This window comes from Bactrocera dorsalis, chromosome 1 (genome assembly GCF_023373825.1).
Source record: "Bactrocera dorsalis isolate Fly_Bdor chromosome 1, ASM2337382v1, whole genome shotgun sequence".
NCBI classification, from domain to species: domain Eukaryota; kingdom Metazoa; phylum Arthropoda; class Insecta; order Diptera; family Tephritidae; genus Bactrocera; species Bactrocera dorsalis.
Genome location: NC_064303.1, coordinates 44261297 through 44275847, shown reverse-complemented (window position 1 = coordinate 44275847; position 14551 = coordinate 44261297). Strand labels below are relative to the sequence as shown.

The window sequence follows — 14551 nt, the reverse complement described above, 5'->3', positions numbered from 1 at the left end:
TACCTATGCCTTAAGCCATAAGAATACTAATAGTAAAATTAAGCGATGGAAAGTCATTTTAGAAGAATATAACTACGATTTAACATACAAACTTGGTAAAACAAATGTAGTTGCGGAAGCCCTTTTAAGGATACCAATACAAATAAATTCACTCACACCTACAATTCATAGCGATGAAAGCTCAAGTCATAATTTAATCCCTTATACAGAAGTTCCAATCAATGTTTTCAAAAATCAAATTTTTTTCAAGATTGACGAAATATCTTCATATCAATTTAAAATAATTTTTCCAACAGTGCATAGACATATAATTACAAAACCAGAGTACAACGAACAGTTATTAATTTATTACATGAAACGATACCTTAACCCATCCGTTATAAATGGAATTCATACAGAAGAAAGAATAATGGGTACGATGCAAAATATCTATCCTATTCCTTTTAGTAACATAAATAGCCGATATACCCAAAAATTAGTCGAAGATATTAATAACGAACAAGAACAGGAGAACGTCATGTTAAAAGAACATCTAAGAGCACATAGGAATGCCAGTGAAAATGAAACACAAATTCTCGAAACAAAATATTTTCCCGGTATGTTAAATAAAATAAAACGAATAATAGCCAACTGCACCGTTTGTAAAGAAAATAAGTACGAGAGACATCCCAATCAACCGAAAATTGCAAAAACTCCATTACCAACATATCCAGGACACACAGTTCATATCGATATATTTTTAACAGAAGGAAAAATAGTAATGACAGCTTTAGACAAATTTACAAAATACGCAGTAACAAAAAGCCTAAATAGCAGAGCAATAGAAGACATCAGGAAACCTTTAAGAGATATTATATTTTTCTTCGGAGTAAAAAAATTAATAGTTATCGACAATGAGCCATCTTTAAATTCAGCCTCTTTAAAATTTATGATGAAAGACGAGTTAGGAATAGAAGTTTACACTACTCCTCCATACAAAAGCCAAGCTAACGGACAAGTGGAAAGGTTCCACTCTACATTAATTGAAATAATGCGCTGCATAAAAGAAAACGGTGGACACAGAAATTTTAAAGAACTTTTAGAAGGAGCAGTATCCGAGTATAATCTTTCAGTTCATTCCACTACATTTAAAAGACCAGTAGACCTATTTTTTCATAGGAATGTTATATTTACCCCCGTAGACATAGAAAGAACTAGACAAAGCAACTTAGAAAAACTAGCTGAGAAACAAAGAAAGGATATCGAATACCATAACAAAAATAAGAAGGAAATAAAATCATATCTACCAGGACAAATAATATTTGTTAAGAAAAATAGGAGATTAGGAACTAAGTTAAGTAAACCCTACAGTAAGGAAATAGTTAAGGAAGATAGAAATAGTACCGTGTTAACTGAAAAAGGACAAATAATTCACAAAGGTAGAATACGTAACTAAATATGTACTAACATTTTTTTCCAGAATATTACTACCGGTATGCCTGGCCGAAATACAAATCCCCGACTATTCAAACTCCCAATTAATAACAATAGAAAAGGGAACGGCTATACTACAAACAGGAACATTTAGGATAATACATGGAATTGACATAGAAAAATATACGGACATACTAGACCACATAGAAGCGACTATTTAAACTGAAACTATCCGCAAAAACCCTAACTACCCCTTCATATCCCACATAATAACACAGATAAGAGCCCAACTTCGCAATCTAAGAGTAGAGCAAAAAATAAAAAGATCAATAAATTTCCTGGGTAGCGCATGAAAATGGATTGCAGGAAGTCCAGACCATGGAGACTACGAAATAATTTCAAATAAAATAAATAATGTCTTACAAAATAACAATAATCAGGTATTAATTAACAAACTTACAATAGGCAAAATTAGCGAGATAACAAATATTACAAATAATGTAATTAAAACCATGCAAAATGAAAAGAGTTTAGAAATTGAAGCATTTTTACAGCTAAAATACAAATTAGAAATAATTAAGGAAGAAATTTTAAAGATTGCATACGCAATACATAGGGCAAAAGCCAACATAATAAATTCTTTTATTTTATCAAACGAAGAAATAAATATTGTGAAAGAAGTAATGGGCAATGACAATATTCCATATGTTAATTTAGATGAAGCACTCGAATTTTCCGAAGTAAAAATTGAAACCAATAGCAAAATTATAATTTATATTATTAGCCTTCCAACCGTAGATATTAGAGCAGTAAAAAATAACGGGAGAATCAATAAAATCAATTTCAATACAATTTTAAACTGTGAAAAGGGAATTTATGGAATAGAAATTTATTGTAAAAAATACAATTCCCTACAAATATGCTTAAGCAATAATGTAATAGATTTAAGTAATGAACTTGTATAAATAATCTTTTAAAAAGTCGTTTGCCAAACTGCACGGAGATCAACAACCAGCAACAAATATATATAAAAATAAATACAACGGAGAAATTTCAATAAACAACGAACTAACATATCTAAACGGGACCTTCATCATTTTGTATACCAACGTAACAATCGTTATCAATGGGGAAAAAGTTCTATAACGAAGAAAGAACAGCAAGTAAACCACTACCAGCCATCCTTCAACCGTCATCCGCACCACTCAATATAGAAGAATTCCTCTCGCTGGAGATGCTGAAACAGCTTAACTTCAACAATACAAAAGAAGTAAGTCTGTTAGAAGCAGCAAACAGAGTAAAACACGGAACCAGCATCATGCTAATCATCCTTTTACTATTCATCGCCCTGATTTTCGGGAAGAAACTTCTGATCAAACAAAAAGAAGACGAACCCAACAAACTCTCACAACCGGTAATAAAAGAACTCAACCAAATTTTCAATACCCCTAAAGATTCAAACGAGGACGTTTGAATTTCAAGGGGGGACTAGTTAACACCCCATACATTCAAAAAGTATCATATGGTGTATTAATATCATATGATACAAAGTAAATAATATGGCACCACTAAATCGACACGTGTAGTGCAACCTGTGGGAAGCGCAACGTCAGCGAAGTGCCAACCTGTGGGAAGCGCAGCGTCAGCAAACTCCGTACCCGTTGCAGCGGCAAACATAGGTCTAGAGTTAAGTACAGTGGAACTTCTTTATAGTGAACTTCCCTACAATGGAGCTCTCCCTATAATGGAGTCATTTTAAAGACACAGCTTTTTGGTTCTACTGTCGGTGCATTTTTGTCTCCTTATAATGAATTTCTATATAGTGAAGTTTTCTATATAATGAACAAATTTTACTGCTTGAAAACCAAGCTTCATACGTTTTTGTCTCCGTATAGGGAATTTTTTCAAATATATTTTCGGTTACACTCAATTATTTGTAATTGCGTATTCTCAAAAATAAACGAAATGTAGAAATGTAATACGGGGAATCCCAAAATGAAAATACATACATATGTACATTGTAGTAGGAGTTCAGTTGTGTTAAGAAATTGAAGTAAAAATGACGCATCGAAGCAGCATTTCACTTGAAAAAAAGTTATTAATTATTAACAAAGTTAAAGAAGGGAAGGTACGAAAAAAAGATATTGCTAATCAGTTTGAAATACTTCCCAGCAATTTATCAAATATTCTAAAAAATAAGGAAATGATTTTGAAAAATGTAGAGGATGCGGCAATTAGCGTAAAACGCAAAAGGCTTCAAACTTGCCAGTTTGAGGATATTGATGAAGCAGTGCTGAAATGGATAGTCGTTGCACGTGGTAACAATCTTCCTTTATCTGGAACAATATTGAAGCAAAAGGCCAAAGATTTTGCTGAAGCACTAGGACACCATGAATTTGAGGCAAGTACAGGTTGATTAGATAAGTTCAAAAGACGCCATGGTATTGTTCAAAACACGTTATGTGGAGAAAGTGCTGACGCCAAATTACAAAATCGCGAAGAATGGGTAATGAACGTTTTACCAAGATTGATTGAAAATTACAACGCAAACGACATCTTTAATGCCGATGAGACTGGATTGTTTTCAAATGCCTGCCAAATAAAACACTGACATTCAAAAATGAGCAATGCTTTGGGGGAAAACAAAGCAAGGAGAGAATAACTGTCATGGTGGGAAGCAATATGACTGGATCGGAAAAACTTAAATTGCTTGTAATCGGAAAGACGAAGAATCCGAGGTGCTTTAAGGGAGTAAAATCGTTAGACGTCGATTATGAGTTTAACAAAAAAGCATGGGTGACCAGTGAGATTTTTACCAAATGGATTCTAAAGCTGGACAAAAAATTTGGTAAGCAAGACAGGAAGGTCTTACTTTTTGTTGATAACTGCACCGCGCATCCTAGAAATGTAAAAGACAAGCTAAAAAACATTCAGCTTGCTTATTTTCCTCCCAACTTGACTTCGTTACTCCAACCAATGGACCAAGGCATTATCTACAACATGAAATAACATTACAGGAAACGTATTTTAACGAATACATTGGCTCTGCTGGATGGGGGAACTTCTGTTTTTACCATAGACTTACTCCACGCTATTCGAAATTTAAGCACTGTATGGGATGTCTATGTTAAACCAGAAACAATTGCCAACTGTTTTAGAAAGGCAGGATTTTCAAAAGATGCCATGCAGAATCCATCTGAGCAGTGGGATGAAGAAGACCTTTCAATAGCGGATTTGGCTGCCTTGCAAATCTTCATTTAAAAAAGTGACAAATATCGAGGCATCATTTGAGGACTATGTCAATGTTGATATTGATGTGCCGACCTCGAAAAACCCGTCCGAGAAAGATATCCTTAGCAGCGTTCTAGAAAGTCGCGGAGTTCCAGCTGTACCTGGTGAATATTTATTTTTGTTGTAACCAAACAAATATTTATGTAATAAACATAATTTTTTTTTTCCTTTTTAGATATCGATGAAGTCGATTTGGACACTGAAGAAGAAATGGCAGATACTGATGAGGCATTACCTACATTGGGACAAGTTTCTTCTTCCATTAACTGTATTAGAACCTTTGTGGAGATGAAAAGTGACCTACCGACTAATGTTTTTAACTGTCTAAATGATTTGGAAGCTTTTGTTGAACATGAAAAATGGAAGAATGTAATTCAAACCAAACTTACTGATTATTTTAAATAAAATTACTAAAGAAAAAAATGAATTTTTATATAATGAAGTCTCCATATAGTGAAGCGATTTTCAGGTCCCCTGTGAATTCACTATAAGGAAGTTCCACTGTATAATTAATTGTAAAAGTTAGTTCTTTAGTGAAATTCAATAAAGGAGCATAGTTCCCAGAAAATATTTTTTTTATAAAAAACAACTAAACGTTTTTTAACTTATATACATACATATGTATTGAATATATTTCTCTTAAATGTATGAAGTTTTTTATGCATTGGTTTGTTTTTTTGATTTTTTATTATATTAATTTGTTGTTTATTACTTATCTACGTACCTATTATATTTTTTATGAATTGTTTTGGTTTCTCACGTATAGAAGTATATAGTGTGAAAATTGCAAAATACCCAAAAGTTATTTATAAAATACCTAATCTATAATTTATCAGCAATGGCAAATGTTATAAAAATGTGAGTTTTGACAGCTCTTCTCGATTCAAAGAGTTTCGTATCATCTTTGGCAGGACGGAGGTAGCTGTTTCATTTTCTACAATTGGGATCAAATTTCAATTGAATGGGAGAAACCGTAAGTAACGGGGCATCTCGATAGACAAAAATGTATGGCATACTAACTGTCAAATCTATTGCCATTGCCGTTGCCAAATCTGAATGTGGGGATTTGTTATAATAACATAATCATTTGCGAAATCACGTCGCCTATGTAAATTCAAGCTGATATAACGTATGTTTTGAGCTCTTGAACTGTTTAAATTTTTATATGGATTAACAAAATTTATGTGGAAAATAAAAAAATATATATGTATATATTTCTTTCTGGAAATGTAGGTATCTTTGAAAAAAAAAGGAATTCATATTTTCGGAATATAATAATTGTAGCATAAATTTTATATACCAATTAAAATAATAAATTTAATATGGGCAATGATATTTTGATTTATGCCTTATCCGTTTTAATATTAAACTAAATATTAATTTTTAGGAAAAATATTATATAATTAATTATTTAGAAATTGTACTTAGTATTTCGTAATCGTAAGTCTGAACACATTGAGAGTGACGCAGATGTAGCTTCTGCTAATATTAAAATACACACGTTCTTAAGGATACAGTTATTTAGACAGCTCCACGACAACATAACTGTGTCTGTAAATGTGTGAAAAATGAGTAATTTTAATCTATAGCATCAGAACTTAGCAAATAATATTTTGCCTAATTGTGGGCAAGGCAAAGTTGCATCAAATGAGCTATGGGATGCATTGACGCTATATCTTAACGCTGCCGCCCGAAGAAAGATGCTAAATTTTGACGAATTTTGTAAGATCAATACAAGTAAATAATATTAATTAAATAAATAAAATAATAGATGATTAAAATAATAATAAAATACAAAAATAGGCATTTGCTGATCTAAAGCACAATATAAAAAAGAAAATTTCATTCAACAAAGCCTCGAAACAAAGGACTGGTGGTGGTCAGTACGAGGAAAAGCTGCTTTTCCTGCTCTCTCGCTTGTCAGCTGGCAGGACACCCTGATCTGTTTTCTGAGCTGGCAACACAACACAATCAGGGTGCCGTCAGCCAGCAGTTAGTGAAAAAGGCGGGATGCCAGAAGGGCAGCGCTATAATTACTTGACGAAATTAGTGTGAAATGAAATTTCATTGAACTGTGCGAACATATTTTAGCAAAATAAATGTTTATGTAAATTAATTAATGATTTTGCATTTTTGCATTTATATATGTATGCATTTTCAAAGTGTTTAATCTAGTGTTTTGTATAATGTATTATATACCCAATCTAATAATTTTCAGCAGTGGCATCATTGGCGAATGTTATAAAAAATGCGAGTTTAAACAGCTCTCTCTCGAACCAAACAGTCTCGTATCAAATTATCTATGTTGCATGTAGAAGTAAAAATCTTGAGAAACTAATTGCTTTAAAGAAGAGATCGCTGCAAAAAAAAGAAGAGGTACATAAGATATGCAAAAAAACTGTAGAGTTGCAGATTAAAACTCGTGAGCTTGATATTTTAAAGAGAAAAGTTTAGAAATAACCACCAATATATACGATATGTTAATTCCAAATTCCTGTTTTTATTGAAAATATATTTATTAAAACAAAATAAGAGTTCAAATGCTGCTGGAACGTTTAATTCAATTATTATCCAAATACAGTATAATAAGATCTCTAATTTAATGACCAATTTAGTTAACTGAGTCTCATTTCCCCTATTTTTCTGTATTATTGCTTCCATTTACAAAATATATTTTTAAAGTGTATGCAGATGTTATTCAACGCCGAACTTTGCCACCTTTTCAGGACTATACCGACTATATTTTTCATTGCTGAGAATTTTTCACCGGCCCACTGGCTGATCCAAGCATTGATGGTACTGTGATTGATAAATGCCCGCTAAATTTTATTTCCGATAGGGTGAAAGTAAATGCGTCTTTGGTCAGTCTAAACCGCTTCCTGAATCTGTAAATGATTTAAAATAATAAGATCTATACTAAGTTAAACGGTATAATTAATTTTTAAATTGTCTTACGCTGCTTCAGGTAAAGCCATGGCCCATGGGACTACTTTTATCACGAATCCTGAATGCGGCATGGCGATTTGATGATATTTTTCATCTGAATCAGACGAACTTGTATAAAAAACACGTTAGGGTTCATTTTATTGAATGCAAAAACTAAATTTAGTAAATTTATATACACTTTATTATACATATTGTATAAACGTATATTGAATATTTGCGATTCGGGCCCTGGTCGAGCCAATACTCGGGGTGGCTAGTACTTTTGAGTTGTATTCCTATACCCGGGGTAACCTAAGTATTTTATATATTATTTTATTGCGTAATATTATATTACTTATTTGTTTATTAAGGGGGTACTCTCATGTGAACGCATACATTTTACCACTTTTTAGGAAAATTTTTTTTATGCGACAACAAAATTCAATCATTTTAATTTTTTAATATATTTTTAGTTGTATTTTGAAATGTACAAAAAATTTTTTTTTTCGTTTCTCACTTTTTAATATTTCTATATTTTTTTTAAATCAAAGTAGTCCCCAACAAAAAAAGTAGTTCATTGGTCATGCTGATATCGGCTGTTTATGTTCTTTGAAATACAAAAACTCGAATGGATTATTATTCAGTAGTTCTACCAGTAATTCCTACCAAATATAATCAGTTTCATAAAAAAAAAACTGTTGAACTTAAAAAAAAGTCAGGAAAATCTTGTTTTTTTCGTTAAAAATCGTTTAAAAAAAAGGAAATATTTTCGAAAATAAAATAAATTCTGGTAGGGACGATAACTATGAATGAGTAGAAGAACATATGTAAATTTTAAAGCAATCGGTTGAATGTTTTTTTTTTTTAGGACCATGACAGTTTCAGAAAATGATGATTCGAGAAAAATACGTTTAGAAACGTAGCAGCTGCAGACTTGTCATGGCGCCTGGTAAACAGTCGCTTACGACACGTCGGCGACTATGAGCTGTAATTTATCAAATACTATGAATTTCGGCCAGCATGTTTTCAATAGGTTTTACTGCCAAAATAAAAAAAAAATCGATTTTTCGAAGTGATTACATGAGAATATCACCTTAAATTTTAATAAGAAAATATCCTAATGCATTGAAAGATTGTTTATGCTCAATTTAATTTAAAATACATATAAAAAAATAGACAAATATTTTATTAAAACTAAATTTTATAAATAAAGAAAGAGGAATTACACCGAAAAAGAGAAATTTCAGCGAATTGCTCATATGTACTTATTATCGAATGACAGCGATCATTTTCCTGTGTGTTAAATGTAGTGAAAAAAAGTTTTAGTTAAAAAATTCGCCTTCATTCTATATATAGGTATATTAAAGAAATTATTCGAAATTAAAATATTTATCAAATAAGAGCTTACTTGTTGAAACGACAAAACCAGCTAAACTATTGGGCAATTCCCAGCTTCTGTTATTAATTTTTCTACTTGAAAAATTGCCTTTTCTCGTTTAACATATTAATATTTCGATAAGCTTGAATGTCGATAGCTTTCCTATTTCTTACTTCCGCTTTCTCTCACTTAATCGAAAATTGTACAAAATGTAACAGGGTTGGTGAACAGCTGGAAATGTTTCAATGTGTTTGTGCAAGTCGCTTACACGTTTGCTGACCGATACCTTTGCAACATTTAAAACATAAACCAAAGATATTTAAGGTGCAGAAATGTAATGCCAAAGACAGATTGTAATATACTAATGAAACCATATGTGTGTTAACCTAATTTTGAATTTCTGTTTCGAAGCAAATGAAATTTTGTACTACAATAGAGCTCTAGAATGCATTGAAATTATGTGGTGTTGTTTAATGTACTATGACGGATTGCTTTGAACACCACCAAATACATGTTTTCTGCCATTTTGTCACTTACTCAGAATATTTATTCAAAATAAAAGTATCAAAAACCAATTTACAATCGTTTATAAGAATGTACAGCTGCTGGCGTATGCCGATGATATTGATATCATTGGCCTCAACACCGGTGCCGTTAGTTCTGCTTTTTCTGCAAAGCAAATGGGTCTGGTAGTCAACGAGGGCAAGACGAAATATCTCCTGTCATCAAACAAACAATCGTCACACTCGCGGCTTGGCTCTCACGTCACTGTTGACAGCCATAACTTGCCAACAGGTGCTACTTCGGACTGAGTAGGCAATTGAAAAGTAAAGTCCTCTCTCGACACTCACTCAAAATTCCCGTCCTGCTATATGGTGCAGAGGCCTGGACGATGACAACAACTGATGACGACGTTGCGAGTTTTCGAGAGAAAAGTTCTGCGAAAGATTTATGGTTCTTTGCGCGTTGGCCATGGCGAATATCGGATTCGATGGAACGATAAGTTGTATAAGATGTATAAAGACATTAACATAGTTTAGCGAATTGAAAGACATCGGCTATGCTGGCTAGGTTATGTTGTCCGAATGGACGAAAACACTCCAGCTTTGAAGGTATTCGACGCTGTACCCGCCGCGGGAAGCAGAGGAAGAGGAAAACCCCCACTCCGTTGGAAAGACCGGGTGAAGAAAGACCTGGCTGGGAATTTCCAATTGGTGCCACGTAGCTAAAAGAAGAAACGACTCGCGCTGTTGTTAACTCGGTTATAATCGCGTAAGTGGTGTCTACGCCAGTAAAGAAGAAGAAGAGAGATACAGCAAAATATTTTTTTTTCCTCCTCATGGTATACAATATCTTTATTTGCTATGCTGTTATAAGCAACTTACGAACTATCCGTTTTCAATATTTTCAATGTAATACTTGCGAGAGCACTCTCGAAAAAGAGAAATACAGGGGTCTAACCGAGAATCTGAATGCCAAGCCAAGCCGACTACTTGTAAAAAGCTTCCGAATGTGTGGGAAAACTGAAGGTCGTGGAGCATAAAACACGCTGGTAAAAGGTGAAGAGGATGAAGATGTCGGCATAGAAGATATGATGGCGACTTCGCATGTCATTCAAAATGCGGAGAAGATACTTACTCAGCATTTTGAGGGAGCTGAAGTCACAAAATTACAGCGTGATTTACAAGGTGGACAAAAATGTATACTCTTCCTCACCTCAGTCTTTCTACAGATGTAAAGGAAGTTAAGGATGAGCCTATTTAGAAAACAGGTATTGGTGGTGGGCGCTGATGCCAACGTCCATTATATGATTTGGGGCAGCTCCGATTTCAATCAGAGAGATGAGACTCTACTTAACTTTATCTTACAAACTAATCTAGCGATAATCTCCAGATAGAGCTGCAATGTTAGAGAACTGATTCTAGGCACATCACATAAAAAAACGACTTCACTTATACTGGTTGTCAAGTCTCAAGGCAATGAGATAGTAGAAGACAATGCCAAGTGTGTGTGTACGACTGTCATCCGAAAACTCATGTACACAAATCGAACCGTTTGTCTTCAAATCAGCGATAAAGAACAACTTTGAATCACTATCGAAAAATTTAACATGCGCACATGACCAAAGCTTTTACATTTTTTGCCAAACATGATTAAAATCAATTCAGCAGAAAATTTGCTGTAATCGTAGCTTATCCGCAGTCACACATTCGTTGAATTCAAACAATCGTCGCAATTGAACCGATTTGAACCGAAGTCAGCCATACCGTTTACTCGATTGTGATTGCCGAAGAACAGATTGTTCATGTTGCATCAAATCAGTTACTTTATGTCCTAAGTAGCTTACATACTATTTGAAAAGGAACACTTCTTCGGGCTCCGATTTAAACCAGCACTAACTATCGGTTGAAAAACCTTTTCCAAGTTCTTAGGATTTTCATCGAAACTTTTACCCAACGCGATGTTGTCGTCTAGGTTAACCAAAAAGATCTTACAGTGTAATCCTTTTAATACCTGACCTAAAAGTCTCTCAAAGGAAATAAGTGCATCATATAACCAAAAGGGCATTACGGTAAATTGATATAGGCCATCTCGGCAAAATTCCTATTTCTTTGATGCCGCGATCTGAAGGTACCTTTGGTAAAAGGAAGTCTACCTGATTAAAAAATATATAGGTACCGCAAACGCTTATTTTACGAGATATTCGATTTTAAAGTTCAAAAATGTTCAAAATCCGAATATTTCAAGAAGCTATTTTACTACATTTAACATACTTTACGCACATTTTTCACTTAAAATTAATTCATTTATACATTTGAACAAACTCACAATTTACACTTTTTGCATGTTTTTATAGTTAGAAATCTATATTTTAAAAATTACTTTTTACACTCGTAGTGGACATCATTAATGTTCTAACAATTATGAGTAAATGAGGCACTGTCATATGATAATAATCAAATATGAGCAACTTGCTGAAATTGGTATTTTTCGCTAAAATTCCTCTCGGGAAGTAAAAGCTTAAAGATGCAGTCAATAGCATTATTAAAAATCGTGGATCCTATGAATACCTGCAAAAATTTGACGTATGCTCTAGATTCGTGTGCGTCTCAGTGTGAAACACAACGCGCTCTATCAAAGATGGATAAGAAAGGACAAACGCAACAAAAAGGCTTATTACAGAGTGCAGCTAGTAATCTCAATAAGAATATGCGATTGGACTCCGTGTTATTTGAAAATTAGGTGTAAGTGAAAAATATGTGCAAAGTGTGATTAACAGTACAATTATTATTGATTGTAGGTTGATATACCTTTCAACTAACGAATTTTACTAAAATAATATTTTTTTCTTTATCACAGTTACCCGATTGTTGTTTGATAAATGTTTTGAGCGTTATTCCAACAGCATTTAATTAATGTTGAAGGACAAGGTATCGCTGGGTCAATCTTTAACATCATACAAACGGCAAATATCGATATATGACAGGAATTGTACAAGCGTATCGTGCAAGCAGGTATAATGGGATGCCCAACTTATTCCAGCGTTGATGACTTTTGATCTTTCAATTCTTAATAAGGCGAATTAAGCCTGTTAGTTCTCAATTAATAAATGTTTTTTAATAATTGGTAACTGAAAATTAAAACAAAACGGCGGCAACAGATTCCTCCGTTCACATATATTTTGGTATAATTTCAATCTGGTCGTTCTAGTCATTCCAATTGTAAAACGTCAAAACCTACCCAATCTCACTGTCAAAGTTCGATAGGTGAGCGGCTCTCACATTTCCACTGACAGGTGAGTTGAGCATCTCTTTATCTCTGGTGCAAGTGAGGACAAAGGTTCGCGATGGTTTTTGAATGTGTGTAGGACACAAAAATATTATGAAAATTATTACAGAAACTTACAAAGTGCTCGTAGATTTTGACGTTCTGAAATTGGAATGACTAGAACGACCAGAAAATCAAAGAAAATGCGAAATTTAAATAACAATATAAAATTTCGTTCTTAGTAGGCTTCCTTTCATAATTCCTTTTTGATTCTTTAGTAGATTCGTGCGATGTTCTGTTAGCAGAATTTTGGTGTTATTTACTACACCATTCTCCATTGAATAGGAAAGAATATATTTAAAAGAACTATTCGCAATTAAAATATTTATCAAATAAGAGCTTACCTATTGAAACGCCTAAATTAACAAAAAAATTGCGCTTTTCCCAACTTCTGTTATTAATTCTTCTTCTTGAAAAATTATGTATCGCCTTTCCCTTTTTAAGGTTGGTACGCAGCTCTCAAGTAATTGCTCAAGAACAAAAATACATTATTTCTCAAGTAATGTTGACAGCTGGTTACGCATTGTGAATGATCCACATTAGAAGAGCAAGAGAGAATAAACAAAGTAAACAAACTTTGTGCGTATGCATGTATGTATGTATGTGTATGGTAACACAAATATTTTCATTGAGATTTAAGGAATGTTGTTGATGATTGGTTGGTTTTATGCAACATTTCAAAATGAAATATACTTTATAATAATGATTTCAACTAATTTAGGATGAATTTGATGATTACTTCGAATTTCCCTCAAGAAACAATTGTTGATTTGATGTTTCTTCGCAAGACCAGGTTTGCAATATTCACATTTTATTGAAAAAAAGTATTAAAAATTAGTACTAGATTTCTTAAGAGCTGCGTACTAGCACAAGTAACTCTATCGCAGGAACGTTTCTGGACCGTTTCTTAAGCGTTTTTTTATATGAAGTTTTTACGTTTCTTGAGAGCTGCGTACTAAGCTTAACATACAAGTATTAATATTTCGATAAGCTTTAATCAGAGAACGTGCATTATAGAGAAGGTTCAATTGCAGACAGGCGCACATACTTAGGAGCATTTGGTCTCAAAAACCAGACAAAATTATTTAAAGTGATTTTGTGAATGAAAATTAATAAAAATGCATGATATTAAAATAAAACAAGTAAGGAAGGACTAAGTTCGGGTGCAACCGAACATTTTATATTGAATATATTTGAGAAGGGGGTAGTGCCAACCAGATTTTATCTATTTTTGCTCATCCCACATCCAACTTATTCCAGTGTGAGAGTGCTTCAAAATTAGCGTTTTTTATAACATTTTTCATTCTAATTTTTGGGCGTTTAAATTAAAATACCCAACATTTAGTACGAATAAAAATCACTATATAGTGGTTATTTATTATATGAAGAAGCTATTTAAATCTTTTTAAAGTACATTAGAACAACTGTTTTTGACCTTTCAATACCCAATAAAAGGATTTAAGCTTGTTAGCTCTCATTCATTAAACGTTTTTAATAATTTTCCATTGAAAATAATACCATGATGCTTCAAATTACGAAACGTTTCTTCAAATACCTTTAAATTTCACTAATTTATTTAATTTTCATTGTTTAACATTTTTTATAAGTGGTCTTGAGCGATGCAACAAATCCCTCCGTTTACATATTTTTTTGGTAAGATTTCAATCTGGTCATCGCTCGTTTCCAATTGCTAAACGTCAAAACCTCCTGAACTCG

The 14551-nt window shown here is 33.0% G+C and overlaps 1 long non-coding RNA gene across 1 annotated transcript; it reads right to left on the bottom strand.

Annotated features, from left to right (window-relative positions):
- Window positions 1-7239: 7239 nt before the first annotated feature.
- On the bottom strand, window positions 7240-10864 carry LOC125775750 (uncharacterized). The gene is made up of 2 exons (XR_007421358.1): window positions 7660-10864; window positions 7240-7589 (listed from the first exon to the last, which is right to left on the bottom strand). It is a non-coding gene; the product is annotated as an uncharacterized LOC125775750 (long non-coding RNA).
- Window positions 10865-14551: the final 3687 nt, after the last annotated feature.